Below are 12,477 nucleotides of genomic sequence, written 5' to 3'. Positions count from 1 at the left end.
AAGAGTCACGATAATCCCCCCATCCACATTCTTGAAGTTAAGTGTCCACTACAGATGCTATGGAATATACATTTCCCTTTTTGGCTTTTCTCTATGGAGATAGCGGAAACTGGATCATTCTCTCCCATCATGACAGTGTCCTTCAAGTATTTAATGCAGTAAAGCATCAGGACAGTTTCTTTCAGTTTTAGTATACATTGAAGCACCCTGGGGAACTTCATGAGGCAAAACTCAACAGTGAATATTCCCTGCCCTCCCCAATCTTCATGCCGACACATACCGGGGAAAACAGAGGACAGGGCTGATCCAGCCCATTAGCTTTCAGTTCTTGGCTCTGTGACTTACCATGTGCATGATCTTGGTCACACTGCAATGCCTTTCTGTGCTCTTTGCCTCAGCTCCCTGATCTAAAAATTGAAGAGAGTATTGTTGTCAAAACTAAAAGAGTTAATAGGTGTAAAATGTGTAATGAAGACCTGGGGACTGTGATGGTTGATTGACTGTGTCAAATTGAGAAATTTAAGAGAAGCTTAACTAAATCTGCTCAGCAATTCCATGCCCTAGGATATGGAAGACTCACCCTAGGGCAGCTCTCCTCCTGGATGGTATAAAGGGGGAATAAGGAAATACAAATCTGCTTCTGTGTTCTTTGCAGAATCCCCAGTCTTTGCCTTCATCTTGGATGTCTTCTGGCTTCCAGTGCAGACTCTGTCTTTTAGCACAGACCCTTTAGCCTTCTGGCCTAGACCCTAGCCTTCCATCACAAATCCACCAGCCTCCTATTATAGATTCATATAGAACACTGCAATGAGCTCCAGACCTTTGACTAACCCTCAATTCCCAGTGTGCAGACCCCTCTGGACTCTTTCCTATCTGACTCTGGATTGCCATTGTAAGCCAATCTTGTAAATTCATATATATATTTGTATGTCATGTGTTTCTCTAGTAAATACTGATGGATACAAGTATTTACTTAGTGAAATATAGGTGTTGTTGTGGTGTTTTTCCTCTGTCTACAAGGATTATCACATGATACATCTGAGGGGGATCACTGAGGAAGGCCTCATAGAGAGCATAAGCCAAGCCCTAGTCCTAAAAGCAGGTATTCCATAATCTAAGTGAAAATGCAAGCTAAAACCATATTCAAAGTTAATGAAGTCACCCAGGGTGACAAGAGTGTAGGGTGTATGATGAAAGGGAAGGGAGACAGGGAGAAGGGGAAGTTAATTTTGCAGCAGATAAGAAAAAAATATCCCTGAGTAGTAATCTGTGGAATTAGGACTTGCTTTTATAAAGAATGGGCAAGTTTTGTCAGTTTTTAAGTAAGAATATAACCCAAGCAAATTCATAACAAAAATAAGAAAATTCTAAAATGGGCAGGAAGATTCCTAACAACCAAGCTAGAAAGTGCTCCCTCATGGAGGAAGTCGAGTCCTAAGGGGCTGTTTTGTTTGTGAATGTTTAGCTAATTCCAACTTTCAATAGGAGTACTGTATTATCTAATGGAAATTATATTTTATTATGTAGCAGTTTTAGGTTTATACTTAGATGTATATGTAGGTCTATGTGCCTGGGCACGTATGCACATTCATGTAAGTGTGCATGTGTTTACATGTGCAGAAAATACTTGACAAGAAGAGGGTTGATCCAATAGGAAGGGTCAAACCTTTGTGCTAAAATTTCACCAACTTCTAACCCTGTCTTCATATCCACTCACCCATTTCAAACTATTCTGGAATTTCTTTAATGGTGACTCAATCATTTCATTCCACTTAACCTTATTATACAAATCATGGTAGAAACTGTGGGTGAAATCCCTCCCTGCCAGCTAGAGAGCTCTATAAGTGTCAGTGAGTTATATAACCTAGATTCCCCACTCATAAATGGATTAACTAAAAGGAGTAATTGTAAGGATTATTAGAAGGATAAAATAAGACAGTGAAACCACTTAGCAACATACTTCACATGCACTACATACAAAATGAACATGCATAGTCATTGCATGAAGACTGGGGAAAGTGGCAGGCAGGATGATATGCTCTTGGCTAGATGCAAGGCCAGATATAGCTCCTTCCCTTGTCTAGGCAGTCAAGTGTAGAGTTGAAGCCTTGCAATCCCAGGGGGCCTACACCTCTGTTGACTTGGCTTCCTATGGTGCCCAGTTGACTTTCAGACAGTGCACCTGCTGCATGGAGTTATTAGACAGATGAAGTAAGTTGACATAAACTGATGAGAACTGTGCCTTGCTTATAACAGGTCCTACTGAAATGTATGTACTGATACCACTCAAGAAGAAGAAAGGTATGAAAAGCAGTTGGGAGAAGCAGGTGTCATGAAGATAAGGGCAACTGGTGAAGGACTGGAGATCCTGAAGACCAAATTTTCTGATGAACCTGCTCTGAATACACAATTGTCCCTGCTGTGATCTCAGGTCCACTAGATTTTCAACCTAGGGTCATTTCCAAATTGGTGCTCAAGTAAACAATGCCCAAAGTGCAGAGCCAGAATATTCCAGGTTGTGCTGTCATGATGACATGGATGTATGAATTCTGATGTCTTCGTTACATCTTACAGGGCTATGAAATGTGGACAGGACACAAAATGAGTCTACCTCTAAGGAACTGCTTGTCTGAGCACAAGCTTGTGTCCCAGATTGTGAAAAAGACATAAATTGAAATCTCATCTTGTAAAAGGGTGAGTGGAGTTTTCTGGAGGGAAAAAAAAGAGTGATGATATTTAATCATTTGTATTATCTAAGGATTCTTTACTTCAAAGAAAAATACAGAAGAAAAGGAAAAACAAAGAGAAGAGGTCTTTTTAAATAACAGATTTTCCTGGTGCATTTCAGCCCTGATTCAATCTGAAAATATTGAATTTGAATTTGTACTGCTTGTATAGACCACATGTTCTGAAAGAGCTTTAAAAATGTGTAAAATGAGGCACCCCATAAGCATGATAGCTAGGAGCAATTTAAACAAACCAGAGAGAAGGAGCTCTTTTCTTCCTGAAGAAATAGAGTCACTTAACTCAGAGTGTGTGAGCTTAAACATCAGCTGAAAAGCAGCTGCTCCTCCAAGAAAGTGAGCCAAAAGAGGGAGGTTGGACGGAAGTTGAGATGAGAGCTGTTTAGTTCTTTAATGCTCCTGTGTGTGGATAAAAGGGTGAGAAGGAGGGGAGCTTCTTTGGCACAAGCCACAATTTCAAGCAGTTCTAGAAGTTTCTACCTCACTGAATCTGATCTCCCCCTACGGCCGGCTGGAGAGGAGGACCAGGGCCAAACACATGGAGCAGTGATGTCGCTGGCCGGCGGGTCACACACCTGTGAGGCCGAAGCCACATTACAATCATCAGAAGCTGCTTTTTGACTTAACCGATCACAATTTTCCATCACATATGTGCAAAACATTTCATCCATTAGCATCTTGGCTCTTTTTTTCCATTAAAAAAAGGCCAAAAAATAAAATCCTCCCCAAACCCAAACTCAGCACACACAAATATTTTGCTTCTGAAATCCATTCCATTTTCTCCTGAAAGACTGGTATATTTTAACCTGTGCAGGCACAGCTGCTCCCATCTGCTTTCGATTAATGCAAGTTCCCCTCTTTTCTGGGTCTGAACCGAATCATATGAAACAAAGCACTTTGCTGAGGGTTGTGGGGAAAAACAGGGGACTGTAAGCAGTGGTCTTAAAGGAGCTTATATTTTAATTTAATGTAATTTAATTTTAATTTAATTTCCATGCAACTGCCTGTCTGATTTCCTCAATTTCTACTGTAGAGTACACTCCTCCCCCAACCAAAAAATTCATGCTTTTAAACACTTGCAAACTGACACCATAAATCCTGTATAGAAGGGGAAAGTTACACAAGCATACAGAGATAGGCAGCCACCCTAGATAACTACTTTATATTCTGCATTGTGACATGGAAACAATATGTTACTTTTGGGAATCCAGGACAAAAGGTCCTTTGACCTAAAGACAGCATGTGGGCCAGAAGAACCTGGACAGGCAAGGATGGTTTCAACAGGGAGAGAGCATGGGGGCAAGAGCAGCAGCAAAGGCCCCACTGCAGTGGCAGGCAGTGAAAAGACAATGGTCTGGATGAGACAATAGTGTGCAAAAGGAGCAGACTCCACATCTCTTCAAAGGTCATTTTGTAAGCCTTGATATTTCTCTGAGCAGAGTGAGATATGGCGAGTCTGCAGTCTTGGTTCATTCCCTGGTGTCTGAGCAAGGCAGTGAGGAGATGGTATAGTGTCCATGAAGATGTTACATTCACAAAGAGAGGTATGGGTTGGGAACATACTGGCTTGCTTAGGACAAGCCAAATGTGGAGCCGTACTAGGGACTATATGTGGGTGTGAGGTAAACTCAATTTAGCTAATCTAACACAAAGAAGGAGAAAAAATGCCATGCAATTAGAAATGAAAAAGGTGGGCCAGGGATTTAGCTCAGTGGTTCTACTGCCTACCTTGCAAGCACAAGGACCTGAGTTCAATCCCTGGTACCAGAAAAAAAAAAAAAGTTTTAGAAATGAAAAAGGTGGAGCCACAATGGACAATGTCAAGATCAAAAAGATTGTTAACACCTTATTTTGCAAACTTATACAGCAACAAATTGGAGAAGTCAGAAAAAAACTGATAAGATTCCTAGGTACATATGAATTACCAAAACCAAAGCAAGATTTAAAAATCTTGAATAATCCAATAAGGGACAATAAAATTGAAGCAATAATTTAAAAAAAAAAAAACTACCGAGAAGAGGAGCCCAGGTCCAGATAGATTCACTGCTGAATTTTACAAAAACTGCACTGAAGATATAACAATACTCCTCAAGCTCTTTAATGAAATTACAAAGAGAGCTCCCAAAGTTCTTTCTAGAAGCAAGCATTAACCTGATTCCAAAGCCAGATAAAGAGCCAACCAAAAAAAGAAAACTATAGACTGATTTCTTTAATGAATATAGATTCAAAAATCCTCAACAAGATACTGGCAAACAGAGCACAGCCAGTCATTAAAAAGATCACACATCATGACCAAGTAGGCTGCATCTAAGGAATGCAAGGGTGGTTCAACATATGCAAATCAATAAATGTAGTACATCACATAAATAGAAGCAAGGACAAAAATCACACGATCATCTCACTAGATGCATTAAAAGCTTTTGACAAAACCTGAAATTCTTTCTTGATAAAAACATTGAAGAGAATAGTATAGAAAGCATTATCTCAATCTGATCAAAATCATTTATGACAAACCTACTGCCAACATCATATTAAAGGGGGGAAAACTCACAGCTTCCCCTCTAAAATAAGGAATGAGCTAAGGATGTCTTTTATCACTAGTCTAGTTCAACCTAGTACTTAAAACATTAGCAAGAGTAATTAGGCAAGAAAAAGAAATAAAGGGAAATACAAGCTAAATTATCATTATTTACAGGTGATATAATTCTCTATGTAGAAGCTGAAAATATCTGCCAAAATACTCCAGAATTAAAAAGCACATTCAGTAATGTAGCAAGATGCAAAATTAACAAGCAGAAATTATTAACATTCCTCACTAATAATAAACCCACTGAGAATGAAATTAGGAAAAAATACCATTCACAATAGCACAAAGAAAAATTACATACTTAGAAATTCACCTAACTAAAGAAGTGAAAGACCTCTACAATGAAAACTACAACACTCTGAAAATGCAAATCAAAGAGGACATCATAAAATTGAAAGATATCCCCTGTTCCTGGATAGGCAGAACCAAAATAGTCAAAATGGTCATTCTTCCAAAACTGATATACAGATTTAATGCAATCCTGATCAAAATGTTGACAACATTCTTCATAAAACTGGAGGAAACAATCTTAAAATTCACATGGAGCCAGAAGAGACCCAGAATAGCAAAAGCAATCCTAGATGACAAGAGCAAAATGAGAGCCACCATAATCATCTTGGACTTCATGAAATATTACAACGCTCCAGTGACAAAAACAGTGTAATTGTGGCACCAAAACAGACATGAATATCAGTGGAACAGAATAGATGATGCAGAAACAACCCAAAATGCATTCAACTATTTGATCTTTGACAAAAAAGCCAAAAACATACACTGAGGAAAAAAAAATTTAATAAATGGTGTTGGGAAAACTGACTATCCACATGCAGAAGATTGAATCCAGACCCATGTCTCTCACAATTTACTGCACCAAAATCAAAGAGGATCAAGGAGCTAAATGTTAAAGCAGAAACAGTTAACCTGCTGAAAGATAAATTACATAAAACATTGACATCATAGGCATGGGCAAGGACTTTTTGAACAGAACCCGAGTTGCACAGGAAATAGTATGGAGAATTAACAAATGGGATTGTATCAAATCAAAAACTTCTGCACAGCAAAAGAAACAACCAACAGAATAAAGACAAACCCTACAGAATGGGAAAAAAATGTCAGCTATTCCTCAAAGAGAGGACAAATATCTAGAATATAGAAATAACACAAAAAATAGACCCCAAAATAAAAGACCCTATCAAACTATGGACAAATGAAATGAATTGACATTTCACTGAAGTATTGACAAATAAATACATGCAAAAATGCCCAATATTGCTGGCCATTAAGTAAATCCAATTTGAAACAACACTGAGATTCCACCTTATCCCAGAAAGAATAACCATCATTAAGAAATCAGATAATAACAAATTCTGGCAAGGCTGTGGGCATTGTTGAAAAGAATGTGAATTAGTACAACCACTATGGAAAGCAATATGAATATTCTGCAAAAAATAAAATTAGAAATCCCATTTGACTATTTCCCTTCTAGGTATCATACCCAAAGAGTTTAAAGACATCATATTACAGTGATATATGAACACCCACATTTTAATGGCATAATTCATAATAACTAAATCTTAGAAGCAGCCTATATGTCCATCAACACATGAATGGGTAAAGAAGAAAATGGAATATTTACTCACAACGGAGTACTACTCTGCCATAAAGAAAGATGGACTTGAGTTATTTGTAGAAAAAATAGATGCACCTTGAGACTATATGGTAAGTGAAATATCAGGCCCATCAGCGTATAGACTGAGGGTTTCTCTTATATGAGAGACCCAGATTAAAAATAAAGAGGAAAAATAAGAGAGACAATGTGACATAGGAGATAGATCATTCTCAAATAGGAAGGCAACAAAATGTGGAAGGGGGAATGAGGGGAAGGAAAGGGGATTAGAAGAAGAATTAGGGTTATATTATATACATGTACCAACTCCCCGCAAGGAATGTAAATAGCACTTACTACAAATAGGTGCTAATAGAAAATTTGTAATCGAGGCAAGATTGAAATACAGTCAATGGTCAAATTTTAAATAATACGTTACAGTTAAAGTGCACTACATTGCCATTAATTCCCCCTTAAAGTCCGCCCCCCTGGCTTTAAACACACTTAGCCCACCACTCCTGCCACTTTCGGAAGCAGTTCTGCAAGTCCTCTTGAACGTCTTTAGTTGCACTGTCGTGGCTGCCTCAATGTCGTGAATATGTACATTGATTCCCCTATTATAGATATTTTACTTTTAGTGGAGAGCCAGAGGTTGCACAGTATCAGATCCGGTGAGTAAGGTGGATAATGACACACCGTAATGTCTTACTTGCCTGCTTCTCCACATTCGATGGTGCTTGGGAGTAGCATTCAAAGTAGTTTTGCACCCAGGGCTGTAAAAATCCGGACAAAGAAGACTCCCAAAACCGCTTCAGAAAGTGGCAAGAATGATAAGTTTATTTGAAGCAAGGGGTACTATTCTGAGAGGGATGCATGGTAATGTGTCTTTTATTGTAACACATTTTTTTTAAAGATTTAAACATTCACTATATACTTTGATCAAATCTTTTATATCCAAGCAATGGTTGCCGAGGTAGAAGAGCCAGAAGCTGAGAGGAGGGGACATCGCTGGAAGACATCAGGCAAAGCAAAAGACTGACCCGTCTGAGAGGCAAGTGAAATCGCTTCTGACAAGGACAGAAAGGACCCAGAGGCCAGTGGGAAGCCAGGGCAGGAGGGGCAGGAATGCAGTAAGTAAGGCTTAGCAGAATGATTCTTCTATCCAGAGGCTCAGTGTCACGACTGGGAAGAAACACAGCCCTAAAGATCTTGAGAGTTTGGTGAAGGATTCAGAAGGAATCACAGCAAGTGTTTCTCTATTAGATAGCCTTGCTCTTGTTACCATACCTGGGACCCAATACCTGACACGCACAAGTTTAAGGTTTCATTTGGTTCACAGCTTCAGGGGACCAAGACAGCAACCTCATGGTGGAAGAGGGTAGTGAAACAAACCTGCATAGTTCATGGAGAAATATCGTGGTGGGAGAGCAGAACAGGGGAGCAGTACCAGAGAGGAAGGGGCCAGGGACTAGGCACAGACTCCAAGGCTATGGCTTCATGACCCGCCCAGACAAACCTAGAAAGGTGCACCATCAATCCCTGCAGTGGATCACAAGCCAACCAAGTTGACGCTCCACCCTAACCACCACAGTAACCACACCGACGGTCACATTAACCCTGGTATTTACTCTGCAATCCTACAGACTTACATCACAGAGATTAGGAAAGCATTTGAGGTGCAGTCACATCAAACCCATGTGCATTCCTGAGAAATTCACACAGCATTGTTCTAGACTGAAACCAAATCTGCAGAAAGTTCCTTCATTTATAATGAATTAACTCCCCTCCCCAATTTCTGAGCTTGGGGAGTGATATAAATTTTCTCATAAAGAATGCAGATCGCTTAAGTGTGAGTTCCCATTATTAGTACTCTGCCTTGATCTTGATTTGCTCAGTTTGGGAAACTTTGCTCACCTTGACTCAATGATTTCTGACCCATTCCAGGAAGACACAGTTCATCGTAGTGGTGGAGAGTGTGGCTTCCACACGGCAAGGCTGATGCACTTTCTAGTCCTTCCATCTGCTACCTTCATCTCTCTCTTCCCATGTTTAAAATGAGAACAAAAATAGTACCTCTCTAGTCCATTTATTAGGAGAATTAAAATAATCAATACATGTGATGTGACTATAATAATGCCAGACACAGAGTAATGTTTTTATTTTATTTTATTTTTTGTGGCACTAGAGATTGAACTCAGGACCTTCAAACTGAGCTGAATTCCCAGCCCCTTTTTTTGAAATTGTTTAAATTTCAAGATAGAGTCTGGCTAAGTCACCATGGTGCCCCATTGCAATCTACCCACCCCCTTCTCCCATAGTACTGGGGTTACAGGCAAGCACCACCACAGGCTACACTAGGTAACTTTACATAAATGCATGGTACTTCGGTGGCAGTGGTTGTTACTCTCTACTTGCAGAGACCTCCTTGCCTGCAGCTTCTCCTACTCCCACAAGTTGGAAGCCAAGGCCTGTGAGACCAGCCTCACAAACAGCTCTCCTAAAGAAGAACACAAACTTCAATGCCAGAACCCCTCCCAAGTAGCTCTGAGCAATGTTACATATCCACTCCAGGTTCAAAACTTTTCTCTTTAGCAGGAGAGCCACAGAAAAGATATCAAGTCACGGTGGCCCAAAACTACCTTTACATTTTCAATATGTGCTGATCGTTCAAGTCTTAACTTCTCTTAATATCTTCTGGCCCGCTCAACTTCTAGGGAAGAAGAGAGATGTGGAGATATTCTAGAATTCAATTGTGCCTGGGCACATAATAGGACAACACAAATTTCTTCCAAGGTTTTATTTATGAGAACAATTTCCTCAGCCTTTGGAAAGTAAGCATGACCCATTCTAGAGAGAAACTTTTGTTCTCTCACTGGCCACACGGAGAGCTATTGATCAAGCTCAGCTTACCCAGGTGATCTTCATGTAAGCGACAGGAGAGAGTCACTTTTCAAACAAAGCTCCAGGCTGTGGTTTGTGGGTGTGCCCAGGCATACACTCCCTTGGAGGTCCAAGCACCAAAGTTTTCACAGGAAGAGCAGTAGCAGCCAGCATGGGAAAGGAAAAGGAAAATGGGGAATCCGCCTTTTCTTATAGTTCACAGGCCTTCCTGAAAAGGAAATGTGTAATAAGACCTGGATATTCTTCAAGATATCACCCATAACAGAGAAAAATGGAGGGTAAAAAACTTAACAGGAGGAACAGCAACAACAGTGCTGGCAGATTGAATTTACTGAGCACTTACTATGTACCCAGCACCACACTTAGGGTTTTCTAAGTGTCATCTGATTTTATCCTCCCCAAACCTCCTAAAGAGAAGTTATCTGGTGAGTCTGGTGAGTCTGAAGGACAGACTCCGTGATGGGGTTTCAACTAAAGCAACATTTGAGGCTGGGTAATTCTTGACTGCAGAAGCTGTCCCAGACACTGCAGGCTGTTAAGAAGCAGCATGTTCTCAGCTCCATAAATACCAGCAGCACTCACTCCCCAACCACATAGGGACAACCAAAAGTACCTCCAGACATTACCAATTTTTCCCTGATGTTTAGATTCTCCCAAAGCCTCATATGTTCAGAGGTAGGGTGTCTGGAAGGTGACTGGATCATGGAGTCACTCTTGTCATAGGCGGATTTATCCATTGGTGAATTCATAGCTAAATATGCTGTTTGGAGGTGGGGCCTCATTAAAAGAGATGAATCACTGGAGTGTGCCTTCAAAAGGTGTGATTCCTTTCCTGCCTCCTCCCTTCTCTCTCTGTTTCCTGGTTGCCATGGGTTCAGCAGCTTTCCTCCTCCACTCCATTCTACTACCATGTTATTCCCTTGGAGCCAGTTGACCATGGACTGAATCTCTTCAACCACAAGCTAAATTAAACCTCTCCTTCATTAAATTGTGAGCATTGTCAGGTATCACAGCCCAGTGATGAGCTAGCTGACTAATGCACTTGCAATACAAAAACTGCACTTGGTTGAAAACCACTGCTCCAGTGTTTCCTGAAAAGCTCAGTAAATTCTGTCTCCAGCATTTACTACCACCATGAATGTGCATTGGTTTTCTCATTGGCAAATGCAGTGACCACGTTTTATTGTTAAAGTCGTAGCTTAAATAATTCTAGCATCATGCTTAGAACACAGCCTGACTCATAGGAAGTCCGAATGCAGGCTACTTTAATTAATCCAAGTCTCACTTTTTTTTTTCTTTTAGAGGTACCAAGGAATGAACCCAGGGACTTGTCACTGAACTATTTGTCCAGGTTCTTTTAATTTTTTTTAATTTGAGACAGAGTTTCCTTAAATTGCTAAATTGTCTAAGCTAGGCCCAAATGGCCTTAGCCTCTCAGAATGCTGGGATTACAGGCTTGCACCACCACACCCAGCTCTTTTTCCTTTTAAACAGTAGCAATGGAAACTCAGAAAAATTATATCACTTGTCATATTCTCAGCTGAGGTGTGGCCAAACTGAGGTTCAAGCCTAGACCACCTGCCACTGGAACCACATGTTCTCAGCTGGTTTTCCCGGGAGAAGTCAGGGAACTATCAGGGCTGAAGAATGCTCTGGTCTCGGCTGCTTAGGGTCCCTGCATGGGTGAGAAGGATCAGAGTTTAGGGACCCTTCCATGACAGCAGCTCAGAGCCCATCCAGGCAGCAGTGGCTGGAGTGGATCAGCCAGCAGCCACAGCAGTTCTCTGGCATTTGACATTGTTTGTCGGCCGCCACAAGTGGTCACTATCAAGGACTACTATTTGTGTATCTGTGAGTCACAATATACCAGATTCATAAGAGCCAGATGTCACAGCTGACCCAGACGAGGCCCTCAGCAGGATCCCACAGGTTTTATGTGTCAGGCCTATATCCATTCATAAAACAGCTCCGTCCCAAAATATAAGTCTTGAGAAAAAACAAAAACAGAAAAGATCTGAAGTTGGTTGTGCAATTCTGAGACAAGGACAACTGATTTCCAAGCCTTTCCCCCCACGCCTCTCATACTTTAAATTCTGGATTAATTCTTCCACGGTTCAAAGCAGAGGTGGGGACATAGTGTCTATCATCTGACCCCAGAAGAGGAAGCAGGAATTGAAAGACATCAGTAGGTGAGCATGGAATAGCATTTTTTTTTGCTGTTGTTAATGTTAAAGCTACAAAATATGTGCCATTAAACCTCTCTCTCCCCTCCCTCCCTTCATTCCCTTCTTCATTTTCTTCTTTTAAACTTTGGACCGAGCCACTTTCTCAGAAGCACAGCTGAAAAACCCTTAAAAACACATGCAGGCCTACACATCAATCTCAGGAACCCAGGTGTCTGGAAGTAAGAATTAGAGCAGTTCAAGTCGGCTCTCCCTTGTTAAAAATCACAGCTGCACTGAAGATGGTACAGTCTATCAGCCGAAGCTCAGGAAACTTGTCCCGTTCTCAAGAAGGAGAAAAAGCAGCTGTGCTGGATCAGACAGAAGCGTCCCTTTCCCCATTACCACTCTGTTCAGGAGGAAGAATCAGAGATGCCCAGCTGCAAGGGCAGGTTCTAAGAGGCCCGGTCAAAGCAT

The 12,477-nt window shown here is 40.8% G+C and overlaps 1 long non-coding RNA gene across 1 annotated transcript in view; it reads right to left on the bottom strand.

The window, feature by feature from the left end:
- Positions 1 to 349: 349 nt before the first annotated feature.
- LOC117286515 overlaps positions 350 to 12,477 on the bottom strand; it is a 75,850-nt gene continuing 63,722 nt past the window's right edge. Inside the window, exon 5 of the long non-coding RNA XR_004517673.1 lies at positions 350 to 407. This is a non-coding gene — a long non-coding RNA (uncharacterized LOC117286515). The remainder of the gene's footprint in view (positions 408 to 12,477) is intronic.

Source organism: Fukomys damarensis, unplaced genomic scaffold (genome assembly GCF_012274545.1).
Source record: "Fukomys damarensis isolate Sample0158 unplaced genomic scaffold, DMR_v1.0_HiC HiC_scaffold_17, whole genome shotgun sequence".
NCBI classification, from domain to species: domain Eukaryota; kingdom Metazoa; phylum Chordata; class Mammalia; order Rodentia; family Bathyergidae; genus Fukomys; species Fukomys damarensis.
The sequence above is the reverse complement of the archived record's forward strand: the minus strand, read 5'-3'. Positions and strand labels throughout refer to the sequence as shown.